Below are 21,971 nucleotides of genomic sequence, written 5' to 3'. Positions count from 1 at the left end.
AGATTCCAGGATGACCAGCCAACGCCGAACAATGAAGTTCAGAGATAAGTTTATTAGTCCACCTATCAGGGACGAACAGTTTCTCTGCTGGACAACGATCAGGTTTATTCGCCTGAAATTTTTGCAGCACCCGCCACAAATCAGGGGAGATGGCAGACACAATGACTCCTTCCTTGAGGATACCCGCTGGCTCAGATAAACCCGGAGAGTCGGGCACAAAACTCCTAGACAGAGCATCCGCCTTCACATTTTTAGAGCCCGGAAGGTACGAAATCACAAAGTCGAAGCGGGCAAAAAATAACGACCAACGGGCCTGTCTAGGATTCAAGCGCTTGGCAGACTCGAGATAAGTCAAGTTCTTATGATCAGTCAATACCACCACGCGATGCTTAGCTCCTTCAAGCCAATGACGCCACTCCTCGAATGCCCACTTCATGGCCAGCAACTCTCGATTGCCCACATCATAATTACGCTCAGCGGGCGAAAACTTCCTGGAAAAGAAAGCACATGGTTTCATCACTGAGCAATCAGAACCTCTCTGTGACAAAACCGCCCCTGCTCCAATCTCAGAAGCATCAACCTCGACCTGGAACGGAAGAGAAACATCTGGCTGACACAACACAGGGGCAGAACAAAAACGACGCTTCAACTCCTGAAAAGCTTCCACAGCAGCAGAAGACCAATTAACCAAATCAGCACCCTTCTTGGTCAAATCGGTCAATGGTTTGGCAATGCTAGAAAAATTACAGATGAAGCGACGATAAAAATTAGCAAAGCCCAGGAACTTTTGCAGACTTTTCAGAGATGTCGGCTGAATCCAATCCTGGATGGCTTGGACCTTAACTGGATCCATCTCGATAGTAGAAGGGGTAAAGATGAACCCCAAAAATGAAACTTTCTGCACACCGAAGAGACACTTTGATCCCTTCACAAACAAAGAGTTAGCACGCAGGACCTGAAAAACCATTCTGACCTGCTTCACATGAGACTCCCAATCATCTGAGAAGATCAAAATGTCATCCAAGTAAACAATCAGGAATTTATCCAGATACTCACGGAAGATGTCATGCATAAAAGACTGAAACACAGATGGAGCATTGGCAAGTCCGAACGGCATCACTAGATACTCAAAATGACCCTCGGCGTATTGAATGCAGTTTTCCATTCATCTCCTTGCCTGATTCTCACCAGATTATACGCACCACGAAGATCTATCTTAGTGAACCAACTAGCCCCCTTAATCCGAGCAAACAAGTGAGATAACAATGGCAAGGGATACTGAAATTTAACAGTGATCTTATTAAGAAGGCGGTAATCAATACACGGTCTCAGCGAACCATCCTTCTTGGCTACAAAGAAGAACCCTGCTCCCAGTGGTGATGACGATGGGCGAATATGTCCCTTCTCCAGGGATTCCTTCACATAACTGCGCATAGCGGCGTGTTCGGGCACGGATAAATTAAATAATCGACCTTTAGGGAATTTACTACCAGGAATCAAATTGATAGCACAATCACAATCCCTATGCGGAGGTAGAGCATCGGACTTGGGCTCTTCAAATACATCCTGATAATCAGACAAGAACTCTGGGACCTCAGAAGGGGTGGATGACGAAATCGACAAAAATGGAACATCACCATGTACCCCCTGACAACCCCAGCTGGATACCGAAATGGAATTCCAATCCAATACTGGATTATGGGTTTGTAGCCATGGCAACCCCAACACGACCACATCATGCAGATTATGCAACACCAGAAAGCGAATAACTTCCTGATGTGCAGGAGCCATGCACATGGTCAGCTGGGCCCAGTATTGAGGTTTATTCTTGGCCAAAGGTGTAGCATCAATTCCTCTCAATGGAATAGGACACCGCAAAGGCTCCAAGAAAAACCCACAACGTTTAGCATAATCCAAATCCATCAGATTCAGGGCAGCGCCCGAATCCACAAACGCCATGACAGAAAACGACGACAAAGAGCATATCAAGGTAATGGACAGAAGGAATTTGGACTGTACAGTACCAATGACGGCAGACCTAGCGGACCGCTTAATGCGCTTAGGACAATCAGAAATAGCATGAGTGGAATCACCACAGTAGAAACACAGACCATTCAGACGTCTGTATTCCTGCCGTTCAACTCTAGTCATAGTCCTATCGGACTGCATAGGCTCAGGTTTAACCTCAGGCAGTACCGCCAAATGGTGCACAGATTTACGCTCGCGCAAGCGTCGACCGATCTGAATGGCCAAAGACAAAGACTCATTCAAACCAGCAGGCATAGGAAATCCCACCATGACATCCTTAAGAGCCTCAGAGAGACCCTTTCTGAACAAAGCTGCCAGCGCAGATTCATTCCACTGAGTGAGTACTGACCATTTCCTAAATTTCTGACAATATACTTCTATATCATCCTGACCCTGGCACAAAGCCAGCAAATTTTTCTCAGCCTGATCCACTGAATTAGGCTCATCGTACAGCAATCCGAGCGCCAGGAAAAACGCATCGACACTACTCAATGCAGGGTCTCCTGGCGCAAGAGAAAATGCCCAGTCTTGAGGGTCGCCGCGCAAAAAAGAAATAATAATCAAAACCTGTTGAATAGGATTACCAGAAGAATGAGGTTTCAAGGCCAGAAATAGCTTACAATTATTTTTGAAACTTAGAAACTTAGTTCTATCTCAAAAAAACAAATCAGGAATAGGAATTCTTGGTTCTAACATAGATTTCTGATCAATAGTATCTTGAATTTTTTGTACATTTATAACGAGATTATCCATTGAAGAGCACAGACCCTTAATATCCATGTCCACACCTGTGTCCAGAATCACCCAAATGTCTAGGGGAAAAAAAAAAGTGAACACAGAGCAGAAAAAAAAAAAAAAAATGATGTCAGAACTTTTTCTTTCCCTCTATTGAGAATCATTAGTTTTGGCTCCTTGTACTGTTATGTTTGCTAATGACAGGTGTTATGAAGGCAATCCAGAAACACAGTGTGCTTAGCGATCAGAGCGCACACAGTGATCTGACAAATACCCAAAAATACAAGAACGAGCTCTGAGACGTGGAAACTCTGTAGACTGCACACCTGATCCTATCCTAAACACAACTAAAAGCGGCTGTGGATTGCGCCTAACAACTACCTAGGCAACTCGGCACAGCCTAAGAAACTAGCTAGCCTGAAGATAGAAAAATAGGCCTGACTTGCCCCAGAGAAATTCCCCAAAGGAAAAGGCAGCCCCCCACAAATAATGACTGTGAGTAAGATGAAAAGACAAAACGTAGGGATGAAATAGATTCAGCAAAGTGGGGCCCGATATTCTAGGACAGAGCGAGGACAGTAAAGCGAACTTTGCAGTCTACAAAAAACCCTAAAGCAAAACCACGCAAAGGGGGCAAAAAAAACCCACCGTGCCGAACTAACGGCACGGCGGTACACCCTTTGCGTCTCAGAGCTTCCAGCAAAACAAAAGACAAGCTGGACAGAAAAAAAGCAACAAAAAAAAGCAAAAAGCACTTAGCTATACAGAGCAGCAGGTCACAGGAACAATCAGGAGAAGCTCAGATCAAACACTGAAACATTGACAAGGAGCAAGGATAGCAGCATCAGGCGGAGTTAAGTAATGAAGCAGTTAACGAGCTCACCAGAACACCTGAGGGAGGAAGCTCAGAAGCTGCAGTACCACTTGTGACCACAGGAGTGAATTCAGCCACAGAATTCACAACAGGGGGCTATCTATCCTTTGGGGATTTTCTCTGAGGCAAGATAGCTTTCCTGTTTCTATCTTTAGGGGTAGTTAGTTCTCAGGCTGTGACGAGGTGCCTAGGGAGTGTTAGGAGCATCCCACGGCTACTTCTAGTGTTGTGTTGAGCTTAGGGACTGCGGTCAGTACAGGTACCACTTCCTTCAGAGCTCGTCCCATGTTGCTCCTAAACCACCAGGTCATAACACTGGCCGCACAGTGTGATCAGGTCTATAGGAGACCTGGTGCCGCCCTGCTCGCCGCATTCTGCTCCAGACTCCATACAACTAAAACCATTTGTATTGAGCTTTTCAAATATTTCAGTAGTCCATTTAAAATGGGCAGGGCAAGGGATGGGGAGGTGGACGTGATGCTGATGGTGCATGCAGAGGATGAGACCATGGCCAAGCTGAAAGTGGGCCACAACAAAGGCCCACATCTTCGCGCTTGACCTTCCTGTCCCAGTTTCTAGGGGACCACAGCGCACCACTATTAAAGCCAGAGCAGTGTGAAATGGTTCTGGTTGGATAGTATAATGCTTTCAGTCACTTAGCCACCAGCACCACCACCATGTCTTCCACACGGTCAAGTCTGAGTAGCTGTGAGAGTGGACTGGATATTACTCACCCTGATCCTCCTTCCTCCCACCAGGCCGTGTGCCCTGAGACAACTGCTCCCACAATAGGACACTATGAAGAGCTGTTCAGTTTTCCCTTTAAAGATTCCAGACTCTCGGCAAGTCAACTTGCAGTGGGGCCTCATGAGATCGCATGTAGCGATGCCCAAAGATTTGAGCAGCCACGGTCACACGAAGGAGATGGTGGGAATGTGTCACAAGAGTTAAACGTTGATGAGACACAATTTCCAGAAAGTCAGGAGGAGGAGCAGGGTGCGGATGGGGAAGACGAGGTGGTGGATGATATAGTGACTGACCCAACCTGGCAGGAGGACATGCAGAGCGAGGACAGCAGCACACATGGTGAAGGAGGCATCTCACTCCAACAGGCAGGAAGGAGCAGTGTGGTGGCCACAGACAGAAGGCGTGCATCCTTTCCCGTATTTCACGTAACACCAACATGACGGAAGTTGCCATTCCAACTGTTACATTTTCTCGAGTCTGGTTATTTTTTAAAGACTCTGCCGATAACCGCAAACAGCCATTTGCAGCACCTGCCATGCCAATATCAGCAGGGGTAGCAAAACTACCAGACAGACCAGCATGATTAGACACATGGCAGCAAAGCACCTGACTTTGTGGGCCAAACCCCAGGCTGCAGGTGACACCACTGCTTCTTCCACTATTTGCATAGAAGCCAATCCCCAGTTCAACGTGCCTGTGAAGATGCCTTGGGTCCTGCACTTGTTGTTGCCCATAGTCAACCAGCACCATCATCAAGCCCATCCACGTCCTTGTCCCAGTGCAGCCTTCAGTTGTCTATACCCCAGTCATTGGAACGCAAGTGGAAATACCCAGCCAACGCCCCACAGACCACAGTACAAAATTCTAACATTCCTTATCTGCTTGCGCTCGAAATGTTGCATCTTAGGCTCATTGAAATGGAAGCTTTCCACAACCTGATGGCAGCCACTATCCCAAGGTACTTCATCCCCAGTCACCACTATTTCTCCTGGTGTGCTGTATCGGCATTACACCAGCATGTGTCCCACATTACACGTGCCCTCAACAATGCTGTTACTGGGAAAGTCCACCTAACTGACACATGGACAAGTGCTTGTGGGCAGGGACGGTGCATCTCAATGACGGCACACTGGGTTAACATAGTGGAAGCCGGGACCCAGTCGAACCTTGGGATGGAACACATCCTCCCCATGCCGAGGATTGCAGGTCCTACGTCAATCAGAGTTACCCCCACAGTCTACAGCTCCTATACCTCCTCCTCTTCAGCCTCCATCTCTGAAATGAACACATCAGTCAGAATCTGGAAGCACTACAGCACTGCCTCAGCCAAGAGACAACAGGCTGTGTTGAAGCTAATCTGCTTAGGTGACAAACTGCACACAGCTGAAGAGTTGTGGACAGCGCTGAAAGAGCAGTGAAATATATGGATGACACCTCTGAAACTACAGCCAGGAATGGTCATGTGCGACAATGGCCGAAACCTGGTGGCAGCTCTGAGGCAAGGTGAGCTCACACATGTACCTTGTCTGGCCCATGTGCTTAACCTCATGGTTCAACGTTTTCTGCAAAGCTATCCGGAGCTGCCGGTTCTGCTAGTGAAAATACGCTGTCTGTCTGCCCATTTTAGAAAGTCAGCTACAGCTTTAGTCACCCTTACCATGCTTCAGCAGTGTTTGCAGCTTCTGGCTCACCGACTGGTGTGTGATGTTCCCCACGCGTTGGAACTCCACAGTGCATATGTTGGAAAGGATTTGTGAGCAGAAGAGGGCAGTTGTTGACTAGTAGCATCAACAAGGCCGTCGATATTCAGTTCAGACTCCACACATAAGACATCAGGACTAGACATGGATATCAGACATATGCACCATCCTCAAAAACTTTGAGGACTTCACCAAAATGGTGAGCGGTGATGACGCTATAATTGACATCACCATCCTGCTTCTCTGCATTCTGAAAACCTCTCTGCTCACAATTAAAGAGGATGCATTGCAGGCAGAGCACGAGGACGTGGAGCAAGGAACAATACAGGGTGATTACACTCAGCCCAGCCTCATGTCGTCCCAACGTGGATTGGTAGACAATGAGGAGGAGGAAGAACAGGAGCTACTTTCATGCGCTACAGACGGCACTACAAGCACAGCTGTCATACTGTCTGTTAAGCTGGGATGGCCTGAGGAAAGGTAAGAGGACAGCATGGTCAGTCGTCCTGTTGGTGAGGACACGGAAGTCTTGCCTGTTAGCAGTCTGGCACGTATGGCTGACTTTATGTTGTTCTGCGTTTCCCGTGACCCTAGTACTATTAACATTTTCAGTGACACTCATTACTGGTTGGTGACTAGTGTTGAGCATTCCGATACCGCAAGTATCGGGTATCGGCCGATATTTGCGGTATCGGAATTCCGATACCGAGTTCCGATACTTTCAGTATATCAGATACCAGAATCGGAAGTTCCCATAATTCAAAGAGCCAGAATTCAGCCAATGAGGACTAATTAGAAGTGTGGGCACATCCTGTTCTGCATGGTAGGCATGCAACTACTGGCATGGCTGTGATTGGCTGCTGAAATGATGTCATGATGCACTATAAAAGTCACTGCCGACATTTTGGGTTCACTCTGCTGTGAATTCAGTTAGGGACAGGGTGCTGTGTTTTGACTGAGGACCAGTTTAGAGATAGCGATTTGCTTCATTGTGCTTTACCCAGGCGAATTTAGCAACTGCTGTGTGAGAAGTTTGTTTTTGCCTTGCAGCGCTCTTCACAGGTGTCTGCAAGGTGTCTGTGTCAGAGCAGCTCACTCTGTAGTCTGTCCGCAGCCACCGATGGTTGTAGTCAGCTCAGGGTGCATCACTGCCTCATACCGTTCCATTGTCCGTTTTTCAATTAGTGCAGCCAGCTGCACATTTTTTCAAATTTATCCTATTAGTGGCTTCCCATCCGTATACAGCTAGATTGTGGGAAAACACTATAGGATTGCATAGAGGAGCTTTATTTTTGGCCTTGCAGCGCCGTTCACGGCAGTCTGCACGTACTCTGTGTGGTGCAGCTCACTCTGTAGTCTGTTCTACCGCCACAGCCGGTTGTAGTGAGCTCAGGGTGCATCACTGCCTCATACCGTTCCATTGTCCGTTTCTCAATTAGTGCAGCCTGCTGCACATTTGTTCAAATTTATCCTATTAGTGGCTTTCCATCCGTATCCTGCTAGATTGTGGAAAAACACTATATAGGATTGCATAGAGGAGCTTGTTTTGGCCTTGCAGCGCCGTTCACGGCTGTCTGCATGGTCTGTGTGTGAGTGCAGCTCACTCTGTAGTCTATTCTGCAAAAAAAAAATTAATACAGTTCACCAAACACACCACTTTACAGTGGTGTAGTCCACATTAGCTCATATAAAAGTCAAATATTTTTCTAATGTTTAAAAGTTATTTTGCTATTCATATTTCATGTATTTCATAATAGACATGCTTTGGCACGATAGAGTGCGACCTTTTTTGTATATTGTGTGTGGAGGTAGCGGCTCCTGGTATGCACCTATTCACACTAGTTTGGACGTGCCAGTCTTTTTTCTGTCATTTCTATGTTAGCTTACTGACTGAGCACTCCTCCCATCACCATGTGGTTTTTAATTACATCTACAAAGAAAGGCAAAGGCTGACAGCACTCACTGTTCTGGGGCGCCCGTTCAACATCCAGGGAACCGTCCCGGATATTACCAGACCAACCAATGCATAATGAACAGCGCTCCACCCAGGTGTAGAAATCTTCAAAATACGCTTTATTGAGCCATGGTACAGCAGCAACGTTTCGACCACAACTTGGTCTTTGTCAAGCATACATTACAGCATAAAGGGCTGTCTTAAGTAGTGTGAATGCCACACAGTGCGCCAATCACCACCAAGTACTGCCCACATAACACAATTAACAAATATCATATAAAAAACAGACATCAGTAGTGCACATACATTTTCACTATCAAAGTATACCCATATAATAAATAAAACCTCCCACTCTTCACCATATACATAGAGATCTTCACATATTTCTTCATGTTCGGCGAACCACCACTTCCTGTATCTCTGTCTCCATGGGGATAATCAACCAACCAACTGTGTTATGGCTACCACAGTGTCCAATCCTGGTTCATAGCGCCAAAAAGGAAGACATCCTATGACCATGTCCGGTACAGATTACCTCACGATTTCGCCCAATCCAAAGAACCCTTCATTATAGTAAAGATCCTAATATCTGTATTCCATTTCCGGGTCGCCAAAGTTCACCCAAAGCATCATAAGGGAGCACAGGCGCAAGGAGCATCAGGCAAGCACCAACCACATGACCGCAGCCGCGGTCTGCCCCCATCGCATCAGGCGCATGCGCCACCCCCCGGCAACCTAGCATAGAGGCGCCGCTGGAGAGCGCACGCGCGCAATGCCTGGGAAGACCACCACCACGTATTTTGAAGATTTCTACAACTGGGTGGAGCGCTGTTCATTATGCATTGGTTGGTCTTTTAATTACATCTAATCACAGTTGGTTCTGGCCAACCCATATGTAGGTTTTGCTGGCAGAGGTGTTTCTACATTCACCCAGACATTGTGGAAAAACACTATATAGGATTACGTAGAGGAGCTTGTTTTGGCCTTGCAGCGCCATTCACGGCTGTCTGCACGGTCTGTGAGTGAGTGCAGCTCACTCTGTAGTCTGTTCTGCAAAAAAAAAAAAATGTACACAGTTCACCAGACACACCATTTTACAGTTGGGTACTCCACATTAGCTCATATAAAAGTCTAGTCCACACTTTTCAAAATTAGTGTTTCTTATACCTGTTAGGAGCTGTTCAGGAATAAGCACACTAAGCCCTTAGTACTTTTCTGCCTATCTTTATCAGTCTACCAAGATGAAGAAGGCAGTGAGTAAGGCACGTGGGCATGGGCGTGGACCAGGGAGAGGACATGGCGATTCTGTGCCTGCTGCGGGCACCGGTGACTCATCATCACCCAGTTTCAGCAAGGAACAGTCCTTCATGCGCAGCTTTGTAGGAGATCACCTTTCCCCCGCTGCTGCGGGAAGAACAAATTGAAGCCGTTGTCGGATGAATGGCAGCTAACGCATCGACTTCAATTAGTGCCACATCCTCTCAGGCACAAAGCACTGGAGAGCACCCATCTGTCTCTTCACCACCTGCCAAATTGCCCAGGCAGTCAGAGAGCCCAGGACAGGAGCCCTCTCTACTTCTGTTCTCTGAATCTCTTGGCTTGGAAAGAGGGGGCCAGCCAAGCAGCATTGGAGAAATGGAAGAAGAGGCAGTATGCAGTGAGGCCCAACAGCTTTGTCTCTCTGATTCTGAAGAGGTGGGTGGGCCAGTGCCTCCGGTCAGCACACCACAGTACGCATCTGATGATGAGACTCAGGTGCTACTCTGGTGTGCACTGTGCTGCCAAGACTACCCAGGAGAAGCAGTTGGTGGAAGAGGGTAGTGTAGATGATGAGGTCCTTGACTTATCATGGCGTGAGGTACAGGAAGGTGGTGGGAGCAGCTCTGAGGAAGAGATTCCCCGAATAGCCCAAAGAGGGAGAGGGAGGGGGAAGACTGCGGTGCCTGTAGCCTCCACTTCGGCTCCCATTAGGAGCATGCCTCCTCCAAAAGCAAAAATGGGCACTCCCAAGACTTGCAGTGCCTGGTCCTTTTTTGACACAGTTGCAGATGACATTTGCTTGGTCACATGCAACCTGTGTCATCAGAAACTCAAAAGAGGGAAAAGTGTCAGCAACCTCAATACCACAAATATGTGGAAACATGTGCGGACCAAGCACGTGGTGGAGTTACAAAAACACAATGAAGACCTAGGCCAACATACAGCGGCACCTACCACCTCTTCAGCTCGTGTTGTAGCCTCTTCCTCCAGCTCACACACAGCTGGTTCAGCTTCCTCACAGGATCGCCATGGAACAACCTCTGGCACTGTTGTCCATAGACCCAGTGTAATTCCACCCACAGCACCACGTTCCCAGTCATCCTCACACTCCCAGCCCAGTCTACAGCCATTGGTAGCACAGGCATGGGAAAAAAGGCATCCATTCTCGGCAAACCACCCCCAAGCACAGGCTCTGAATGCTAATGCTGGCATTGCAAAACTACTGTCCCTTGAAATGCTCTCATTCAGGCTGGTGGAGACTGACACCTTCCATAATTTGATGGCATTGGCAGTCCCACAACACAACGTGCCCAGCCGCTTTTATTTCAGCAGGCAAGCCATCCCTGCCCTGCAAAAGTATGTGGAGGGAAACATAAAACATGCGCTACTAAACACCGTCACTAGCAAGGTCCACCTCACCACTGATGCGTGGACCAGTCCCCATGGACAGGGACGATACCTTTCCCTCACTGCCCATTGGGTCAATTGTTATGGCTGGCAATCAGGCAACACAGCGTGCAGTAATCAGCGCACATACAGAGATCTGGCAATAACCAAAAACAATAGGACGAGCTCTGAGACGTGGAATCTCTGTAGACTGCAGTACCTGATCTATCCTCACACAACTATAAGCAGCAGTGGATTGCGCCTATCACTACCTATGCAACTCGGCACTGCCTGAGGAGCTGACTAGCCTGAAGATAGAAATACAAGCCTGACTTACCTCAGAGAAATACCCCAAAGGAATAGGCAGCCCCCCACATATAATGACTGTTAGCAAGATGAAAAGACAAACGTAGGAATGAAATAGATTCAGCAAAGTGAGGCCCGATATTCTAGACAGAGCGAGGATAGCAAAGAGAACTATGCAGTCTACAAAAAACCCTAAAACGAAAACCACACAAAGGGGCAAAAAGACCCACCGTGCCGAACTAACAGCACGGCGGTGCACCCCTTTGCTTCTCAGAGCTTCCAGCAAAAGTTAATAGCAAGCTGGACAGAAAAAACAGAAAACAAACTAGAAGCACTTATCTAGCAGAGCAGCAGGCCCAAGGAAAGATGCAGTAGCTCAGATCCAACACTGGAACATTGACAAGGAGCAAGGAAGACAGACTCAGGTGGAGCTAAATAGCAAGGCAGCCAACGAGCTCACCAAAACACCTGAGGGAGGAAGCCCAGAGACTGCAATACCACTTGTGACCACAGAAGTGAACTCAGCCACAGAATTCACAACAGTACCCCCCCCTTGAGGAGGGGTCACCGAACCCTCACCAGAACCCCCAGGCCGACCAGGATGAGCCACATGAAAGGCACGAACAAGATCTGGGGCATGGACATCAGAGGCAAAAACCCAGGAATTATCTTCCTGAGCATAACCCTTCCATTTGACCAGATACTGGAGTTTCCGTCTAGAGACACGAGAATCCAAAATCTTCTCCACAATATACTCCAATTCCCCCTCCACCAAAACAGGGGCAGGAGGCTCCACAGATGGAACCATAGGTGCCACGTATCTCCTCAACAACGACCTATGGAATACATTATGTATGGAAAAGGAGTCTGGGAGGATCAGACGAAAAGACACCGGATTGAGAATCTCAGAAATCCTATACGGACCAATAAAACGAGGTTTAAATTTAGGAGAGGAAACCTTCATAGGAATATGACGAGAAGATAACCAAACCAGATCCCCAACACGAAATCGGGGTCCCACACGGCGTCTGCGATTAGCGAAAAGCTGAGCCTTCTCCTGGGACAAGGTCAAATTGTCCACTACCTGAGTCCAGATCTGCTGCAACCTGTCCACCACAGAATCCACACCAGGACAGTCCGAAGACTCAACCTGTCCTGAAGAGAAACGAGGATGGAACCCAGAATTGCAGAAAAATGGAGAGACCAAGGTAGCCGAGCTGGCCCGATTATTAAGGGCGAACTCAGCCAACGGCAAAAATGACACCCAATCATCCTGGTCAGCGGAAACAAAACATCTCAGATATGTTTCCAAGGTCTGATTGGTTCGTTCGGTCTGGCCATTAGTCTGAGGATGGAAGGCCGAGGAGAAAGATAGGTCAATGCCCATCCTACCACAAAAGGCTCGCCAGAACCTCGAGACAAACTGGGAACCTCTGTCAGAAACAATATTCTCAGGAATGCCATGTAAACGAACCACATGCTGGAAGAACAAAGGCACCAAATCAGAGGAGGAAGGCAATTTAACCAAGGGCACCAGATGGACCATTTTAGAAAAGCGATCACAGACCACCCAAATGACCGATATTTTTTGAGAAACGGGAAGGTCAGAAATGAAATCCATCGAAATATGTGTCCAAGGCCTCTTTGGGACCGGCAAGGGCAAAAGCAACCCACTGGCACGTGAACAGCAGGGCTTAGCCCTAGCACAAATTCCACAGGACTGCACAAAAGCACGCACATCCCGTGACAGAGATGGCCACCAGAAGGATCTAGCAACCAACTCCCTGGTACCAAAGATTCCTGGATGACCGGCCAGCACCGAACAATGAAGTTCAGAGATAACTTTACTAGTCCACCTATCAGGGACGAACAGTTTCTCGGCCGGACAACGATCAGGTTTATTAGCCTGAAATTTCTGCAAACTTTTTAGAGATGTCGGCTGAGTCCAATCCTGGATGGCCTGAACCTTAACCGGATCCATCTCGATAGTAGAAGGGGAAAAGATGAACCCCAAAAATGAAACTTTCTGCACACCGAAGAGACACTTTGATCCCTTCACGAACAAGGAATTAGCACGCAGTACCTGGAAAACCATTCTGACTTGCTTCACATGAGACTCCCAATCATCTGAGAAGATCAAAATGTCATCCAAGTAAACAATCAAGAATTTATCCAGATACTCACGGAAAATGTCATGCATAAAAGACTGAAAAACAGATGGAGCATTGGCAAGTCCGAACGGCATCACCAGATACTCAAAATGACCCTCGGGCGTATTAAATGCCGTTTTCCATTCATCTCCCTGCCTGATTCTCACCAGATTATACGCACCACGAAGATCAATCTTAGTAAACCAACTAGCCCCCTTAATCCGAGCAAACAAGTCAGAAATCAATGGCAAGGGATACTGAAACTTAACAGTGATCTTATTAAGAAGGCGGTAATCAATACACGGTCTTAGCGAACCATCCTTCTTGGCTACAAAAAAGAACCCTGCTCCCAATGGTGACGACGATGGGTGAATATGTCCCTTCTCCAGGGACTCCTTCACATAACTGCGCATAGCGGTGTGTTCAGGTACGGACAAATTAAATAAACGACCCTTAGGGAATTTACTACCAGGAATCAAATCGATAGCACAATCACAATTCCTATGCGGAGGTAGGGCATCAGACTTGGACTCTTCAAATACATCCTGAAAGTCCGACAAGAACTCTGGGATGTCAGAAGGAATGGATGACGAAATAAACAAAAATGGAACATCACCATGTACTCCCTGACAACCCCAGCTGGTTACCGACATAGAGTTCCAATCCAATACTGGATTATGGGTTTGTAGCCATGGCAACCCCAACACGACCACATCATGCAAATTATGCAGTACCAGAAAGCGAATAACTTCCTGATGTGCAGGAGCAATGCACATGGTCAGCTGGGCCCAGTACTGAGGCTTATTCTTGGCCAAAGGTGTAGCATCAATTCCTCTCAACGGAATAGGACACCGCAAAGGCTCCAAGAAAAATCCACGTTTAGCATAATCCAAATCCATCAGATTCAGGGCAGCGCCTGAATCCACAAACGCCATGACAGAATACGATGACAAAGAGCACATTAAGGTAATGGACAAAAGGAATTTGGACTGTACAGTACCAATAACGGCAGAGCTATCGAACCGCCTAGTGCGTTTAGGACAATTAGAAATAGCATGAGTAGAATCACCACAATAGAAACACAGTCTGTTCAGACGTCTGTGTTCTTGCCGTTCTACTTTAGTCATAGTCCTGTCGCACTGCATAGGCTCAGGTTTACTCTCAGACAATACCGCCAGATGGTGCACAGATTTACGCTCGCGCAAGCGACGACCGATCTGAATGGCCAAGGACATAGACTCATTCAAACCAGCAGGCATAGGAAATCCCACCATTACATCCTTAAGAGCTTCAGAGAGACCCTTTCTGAACAAAGCCGCTAGTGCAGATTCATTCCACAGAGTGAGTACTGACCATTTCCTAAATTTCTGACAATATACTTCTACATCATCCTGACCCTGGCATAAAGCCAGCAAATTTTTCTCAGCCTGATCCACTGAATTAGGCTCATCGTAAAGCAATCCCAGCGCCTGGAAAAATGCATCAACATTACTCAATGCAGAATCTCCTGGTGCAAGAGAAAACGCCCAGTCCTGTGGGTCGCCGCGCAAAAAAGAAATAATAATCAAAACCTGTTGAATAGGATTACCAGAAGAATGAGGTTTCAAGGCCAAAAATAGCTTACAATTATTTCTGAAGCTCAGGAACTTAGTTCTGTCACCAAAAAACAAATCAGGAATCGGAATTCTTGGTTCTAGCATCGATTTCTGATCAATAGTATCTTGAATCTTTTGTACATTTACAACGAGATTATCCATTGAAGAGCACAGAGCCTGAATATCCATGTCCACAGCTGTGTCCTGAAGCACTCTAATGTCTAGGGGAAAAAAAAGACTGAAGACAGAGCTAAGAAAAAAAAAATGATGTCAGGATTTCTTTTTTCCCTCTATTGGGAATCATTGGTGTGGCTCCTTGTACTGTTATGGCTGGCAATCAGGCAACACAGCGTGCAGTAATCAGCGCACATACAGAGATCTGGCAATAACCAAAAACAATAGGACGAGCTCTGAGACGTGGAATCTCTGTAGACTGCAGTACCTGATCTATCCTCACACAGCTATAAGCAGCAGTGGATTGCGCCTATCACTACCTATGCAACTCGGCACTGCCTGAGGAGCTGACTAGCCTGAAGATAGAAATACAAGCCTGACTTACCTCAGAGAAATACCCCAAAGGAATAGGCAGCCCCCCACATATAATGACTGTTAGCAAGATGAAAAGACAAACGTAGGAATGAAATAGATTCAGCAAAGTGAGGCCCGATATTCTAGACAGAGCGAGGATAGCAAAGAGAACTATGCAGTCTACAAAAAACCCTAAAACGAAAACCACACAAAGGGGCAAAAAGACCCACCGTGCCGAACTAACAGCACGGCGGTGCACCCCTTTGCTTCTCAGAGCTTCCAGCAAAAGTTAATAGCAAGCTGGACAGAAAAAACAGAAAACAAACTAGAAGCACTTATCTAGCAGAGCAGCAGGCCCAAGGAAAGATGCAGTAGCTCAGATCCAACACTGGAACATTGACAAGGAGCAAGGAAGACAGACTCAGGTGGAGCTAAATAGCAAGGCAGCCAACGAGCTCACCAAAACACCTGAGGGAGGAAGCCCAGAGACTGCAATACCACTTGTGACCACAGAAGTGAACTCAGCCACAGAATTCACAACAGTCAATGTTGTGGAGCCGGGTCCAGATCTTGCGAAAGGCGCTGTACGTGTTGTGCCAACTTATGTGGTCACTTTAGTATTAGGAAGTTTTCTTCCTATTTATTATTTATATTTCACTGTTATATACATGTAATAGTCATTTTTGTCACATCTAATATTATATATCATATATCCTTTTTCTCATAGTCTCTGTTCTTTAAGTTTTTTATTTGTTTCACTTTCACTGTATATGTCACATTATACTCTGAGTATGTGTATGGTATAAGGATAGATGTCCGGTTTCATGAACGTTCTGACTAGGGTTGAGCGACCTTGACCTTTTTAGAGTCGAGCCGTGTTTCGCGAAACCCGACTATCTTAGAAGTCGAGTCGAGTGGAATCGGCCGATTATCGCGAAAAGTCGGGTATCGCCCGAAACACGAAACCCAATGCAAGTCAATGGGGGAGCATAGTCGGCAGTGAGTGGAGGCCAGGAAAACACCTACACTGCCCATTTTAATGGCAAAAACATCCATTCTTGTTAAAGAAGCTTGTCAATCGTAATTTACCTTATAATAATAGGAAGGCATTTGAAATTGGGGGTCATTTGGCTAAAGTTGTGGGGGGTAGGGCTGGTTCAAGTAATTAGTGGGCCCAGTAAATCTGGACCACGTCACGGCAGTGGAGCAGGGAGAGGTAAGTATTTAAACTTTGCAAGTGCTGTGATCCTGAGCAAGCAGGGGGGGCCCACTCTTTGGCATTGGCACTGGCACAGGGCCCCTCAAAGTACAGCGGTGTGTTTGCACGGCGGGGGCGCCTCCCACCGGCAGCAACACTTTTGGGTACTATGAGAGGCCCTGTGCCAGTGACGTCGCCAACTAGTATTCCTCCCCCCACCTGATGAAGGAACCTGCACTTTCATCTGCACCTTCCTCTTTGTCCCTGTGTAAGGTGGTATGGTATGCGGGAAGAGGAACCTGACTTTCAGCAGGGTCACAATCTTGCTGTGTAGCGTGCACGGGGAATTTTGCGTTATGGGTCAATGTACCAGCAGACTCATCTATCACTGGCTGGGCAATGGGCAGGATGAGGAGGAAACACAGATATAGGCCCAAAGAATAAAGTGGGCTAAATGCAGTTCAAAATTGGTAACACAGGACTAACCAGGGGGCATTGCAGTGGAGGACAACTGGAATGAGAGGCTGACACAGAGAGTAGGCCCAAATCAGTAAGTAGTCGACATGCAGTTCAAAATTGGCAACCGTAGTAAACAGGCGGCCCAGCTTTGTTCAGTTGAGGAGAACAGCAAGGAGTGGCAGACACCGATAGTAGGCCCCAACCCAACTAGTAGGCCAAATGCAGTCTAACATTAACAACTACTTAACAAGAGCCTGAAAATGGAATTTCAGGACAGGAAACCAGGAGAACAGCAAGGAGTGGCAGACACCGATAGTAGGCCCCAAACCAACTAGTACGCCAAATGCAGTTGTTCCATTTAACTACAATTTAATGAGAGCCTGAAGATAGAAGTTCAGGAAAGGCAACCTGGAGAACACCTTGGAGTGGAACACACCATCTCTCTACACCCCATACCCAATTTGTAGGCCTAATGCAGTGTAGTTTTCAACAACTACTAAACGAGAGTCGGAAGATCGAAGCAATGTGGACGAAACCTGGGGAACACCTTGGAGTGTAACACACCGTCTCTCTACACCCCATACCCAATTTGTAGGCCTAATGCAGTGTAGTTTTCTACAACTACTAAACGAGAGTCGGAAGACCGAAGCAATGTGGACGAAACCTGGGGAACACCTTGGAGTGGAACACACCATCTCTCTACACCCCATACCCAATTTGTAGGCCTAATGCAGTGTAGTTTTCTACAACTACTAAACGAGAGCATGAAGATCGAAGCAATGGAGAGGAAACCTGGGGAACACCTTGGAGTGGAACACACCATCTCTCTACACCCCATACCCAATTTGTAGGCCTAATGCAGCGTAGTTTCCAACAACTACTAAACGAGAGCATGAAGATCGAAGATCAGGAAAGGCAACCTGGAGAACACCTTGGAGTGGAACACACCATCTCTCTACACCCCATACCCAATTTGTAGGCCTAATGCAGCGTAGTTTCCAACAACTACTAAACGAGAGCATGAGGATCGAAGCAATGGAGAGGAAACCTGGGGAACACCTTGGAGTGGAACACACCATCTCTCTACACCCCATACCCAATTTGTAGGCCTAATGCAGCGTAGTTTCCAACAACTACTAAACGAGAGCATGAAGATCGAACCAATGGCGATGAAACCTGGGGAACACCTTGGAGTGGAACACACCATCTCTCTACACCCCATACCCAATTTGTAGGCCTAATGCAGCGTAGTTTCCAACAACTACTAAACAAGAGCATGAAGATTGAAGCTCAGGAAAGGCAACCTGGAGAACACCTTGGAGTGGAACACACCATCTCTCTACACCCCATACCCAATTTGTAGGCCTAATGCAGCGTAGTTTCCAACAACTACTAAACGAGAGCATGAAGATTGAAGCTCAGGAAAGGCAACCTGGAGAACACCTTGTAGTGGAACACACCATCTCTCTACACCCCATACCCAATTTGTAGGCCTAATGCAGCGTAGTTTCCAACAACTACTAAACGAGAGCATGAAGATCGAACCAATGGCGATGAAACCTGGGGAACACCTTGGCGTGGAACACACCATCTCTCTACACCCCATACCCAATTTGTAGGCCTAATGCAGCGTAGTTTCCAACAACTACTAAACGAGAGCATGAAGATTGAAGCTCAGGAAAGGCAACCTGGAGAACACCTTGGAGTGGAACACACCATCTCTCTACACCCCATACCCAATTTGTAGGCCTAATGCAGCGTAGTTTCCAACAACTACTAAACGAGAGCATGAAGATTGAAGCTCAGGAAAGGCAACCTGGAGAACACCTTGGAGTGGAACACACCATCTCTCTACACCCCATACCCAATTTGTAGGCCTAATGCAGCGTAGTTTCCAACAACTACTAAACGAGAGCATGAAGATTGAAGCTCAGGAAAGGCAACCTGGAGAACACCTTGGAGTGGAACACACCATCTCTCTACACCCCATACCCAATTTGTAGGCCTAATGCAGCGTAGTTTCCAACAACTACTAAACGAGAGCATGAAGATTGAAGCAATGGAGAGGAAACCTGGGGAACACCTTGGGGAGGCAGACACCGTTAGTAGGCCCTACCAAAGTTGTACACCCAATGCAGTTTTAAAATTCCTAGAGGCTGAAAACAAGACTATTGACGCTCAGCTTTTTTCAAAGGAACACAGCTGAATTGAGTGGCGCAGACAGACACAGGTAGTAGGACTCAAACCAAAAATGTGGCTCACTGCAGCAGAAAAAAGTTACAGGGGTACACAAGCTGCAGTGCTCTGGGCAGTGGAGGACAATTTCAATAGTGAACCGCAGACAGACTTTGTACGCCTACTATTAAAAAAAGGATGCTCTATGCAATTATAAATAGGTTCTAGGGGTACACGGGCAGCAGTGGCGTGGTCAGTGGAGGCCTAGTGGAAGGAGTGACCGCAGACAGGCATCGAAGGCCTAAAATAATAACACATGGCTGTAGGCAATTTTAAATTGGTTCCAGGGGTACAAGGGCAGCAGTGGCCTGGTCAGTGTAGTAGTAGTAGAAAGAACGGACCGCAGACAGGCATCGAAGGCCTAAAATAAAAAAATTGGGCTGGCTGTAGGCAATTTTAAATTGGTTCCAGGGGTACACGGGCAGCAGTGGTGTGGTCAGTGGAGGCATATTGTAAGGAGTGACCACAGACAGGCATCGAAGGCCTAAAATAATAACACATGGCTGTAGGCAATTTTAAATTGGTTCCAGGGGTACACGGGCAGCAGTGGTGTGGTCAGTGGAGGCCTAGTGGAAGGAGTGACCGCAGACAGGCATCGAAGGCCTAAAATAAAAAATTTGGGCTGGCTGTAGGCAATTTTAAATTGGTTCCAGGGGTACACGGGCAGCAGTGGTGTGGTCAGTGGAGGCCTAGTGGAAGGAGTGACCGCAGACAGGCATCGAAGGCCTAAAATAATAACACATGGCTGTAGGCAATTTTAAATCGGTTCCAGGGGTACACGGGCAGCAGTGGCCTGGTCAGTGTAGTAGTAGTAGAAAGAACGGACCGCAGACAGGCATCGAAGGCCTAAAATAAAAAAATTGGGCTGGCTGTAGGCAATTTTAAATTGGTTCCAGGGGTACACGGGCAGCAGTGGTGTGGTCAGTGGAGGCATATTGTAAGGAGTGACCGCAGACAGGCATCGAAGGCCTAAAATAATAACACATGGCTGTAGGCAATTTTAAATTGGTTCCAGGGGTACACGGGCAGCAGTGGTGTGGTCAGTGGAGGCCTAGTGGAAGGAGTGACCGCAGACAGGCATCGAAGGCCTAAAATAAAAAAATTGGGCTGGCTGTAGGCAATTTTAAATTGGTTCCAGGGGTACACGGGCAGCAGTGGTGTGGTCAGTGGAGGCATATTGTAAGGAGTGACCGCAGACAGGCATCGAAGGCCTAAAATAATAACACATGGCTGTAGGCAATTTTAAATTGGTTCCAGGGGTACACGGGCAGCAGTGGCCTGGTCAGTGTAGTAGTAGTAGAAAGAACGGACCGCAGACAGGCATCGAAGGCCTAAAATAAAAAAATTGGGCTGGCTGTAGGCAATTTTAAATTGGTTCCAGGGGTACACGGGCAGCAGTGGTGTGGTCAGTGGAGGCATATTGTAAGGAGTGACCGCAGACAGGCATCGAAGGCCTAAAATAATAACACATGGCTGTAGGCAATTTTAAATTGGTTCCAGGGGTACACGGGCAGCAGTGGTGTGGTCAGTGGAGGCATAGTGGAAGGAGTGACCGCAGACAGGCTTCGAAGGCCTAACATAACAAAAATGTCAATACAATGGTATTGTCAGTGGCAGGCATTGAAGGATGTCAGCGCACAGACTAAACATTGGTGGAGCTGTGAGATAATTTTGCAAGTGGTAGAGCACTGTTTGAGCTGGGGGGGGAACTGTCTTGTGGCCGGCGGTACAGGCCCAGGGCCCCTCATATTACAACGGTGTGTCTGACGTTGGGTGCGCACCACCACCGCCAGAGACACTTTATTGTACTAGGAGGGACCCAGTGGCAGTGCCGTCGACCAAAAGCGGGCACACCCACCTCTTCAGACAAACAGCACTCTCACGGGTGCTGTCGCCAAGTGTCGATACCACGGCCCCGTGTGGGGAGTTTGGCCATTTAGTGAGGTGTAAACATGTCGTATGCTGGACAATCAGGTGCAGAAAATTACGAGATTGGAAAAGGCATTCAGAATAGTCCACAGGCAAGACCTTTTCATAGGAAAGCTAGGTGTCAGCCGGGCAAGGTGGGGCAAAAGATTTCGAAATCCAGTTGTGGTTCATTTTAATGAAGGTTAGATCATCTACATTTTGGGTAGCCAGACGAGTCCTTTTTTCTGTTAGTATTGAACCTGCAGCACTGAATACTCTTTCTGATAGGACACTAGCTGCCGGGCAAGCAAGCTCCTGCAATGCATATTCTGCCAATTCTGGCCAGGTGTCTAATTTTGATGCCCAGTAATCAAATGGGAATGACGGTTGAGGGAGAACATCGATAAGGGATGAAAAATAGTTTGTAACCATACTGGACAAATGTTGTCTCCTGTCACTTTGAATTGATGCTGCAGTACCTGTCCTGTCTGCGGTCATAGCAAAATCACTCCACAACCTGGTCAGAAAACCCCTCTGGCCAACGCCACTTCTGATTTCTGCCCCCCTAACTCCTCTGGTCTGCTGGCCCCTGCAGCTCGTGTGAGAACGATCACGGGCGCTGTGTGCAGGGAATGCCAGAAGCAAACGGTCAACAAGAGTTGATTGTTTGGTTGCTAATATTAGTTCCAAGTTCTCATGTGGCATTATATTTTGCAATTTGCCTTTATAGCGAGGATCAAGGAGGCAGGCCAACCAGTAATCGTCATCGTTCATCATTTTAGTTATGCATGTGTCCCTTTTGAGGATACGTAAGGCATAATCCGCCATGTGGGCCAAAGTTCCAGTTCTCAAATCTGCGGTTGTGCTTGGTTGAGGGGCAGTTTCAGGCAAATCCACGTCACTTGTGT

General features: G+C 47.3%; 1 protein-coding gene across 2 annotated transcripts in view; it reads right to left on the bottom strand.

The window, feature by feature from the left end:
• VWC2 (von Willebrand factor C domain containing 2) overlaps positions 1-21,971 on the bottom strand; it is a 1,274,203-nt gene that overhangs the window by 167,808 nt on the left and 1,084,424 nt on the right. The gene's annotated exons all lie outside the window — the stretch shown is intronic.

Source organism: Ranitomeya imitator, chromosome 6 (genome assembly GCF_032444005.1).
Source record: "Ranitomeya imitator isolate aRanImi1 chromosome 6, aRanImi1.pri, whole genome shotgun sequence".
NCBI lineage: Eukaryota > Metazoa > Chordata > Amphibia > Anura > Dendrobatidae > Ranitomeya > Ranitomeya imitator.
The sequence above is the reverse complement of the archived record's forward strand: the minus strand, read 5'-3'. Positions and strand labels throughout refer to the sequence as shown.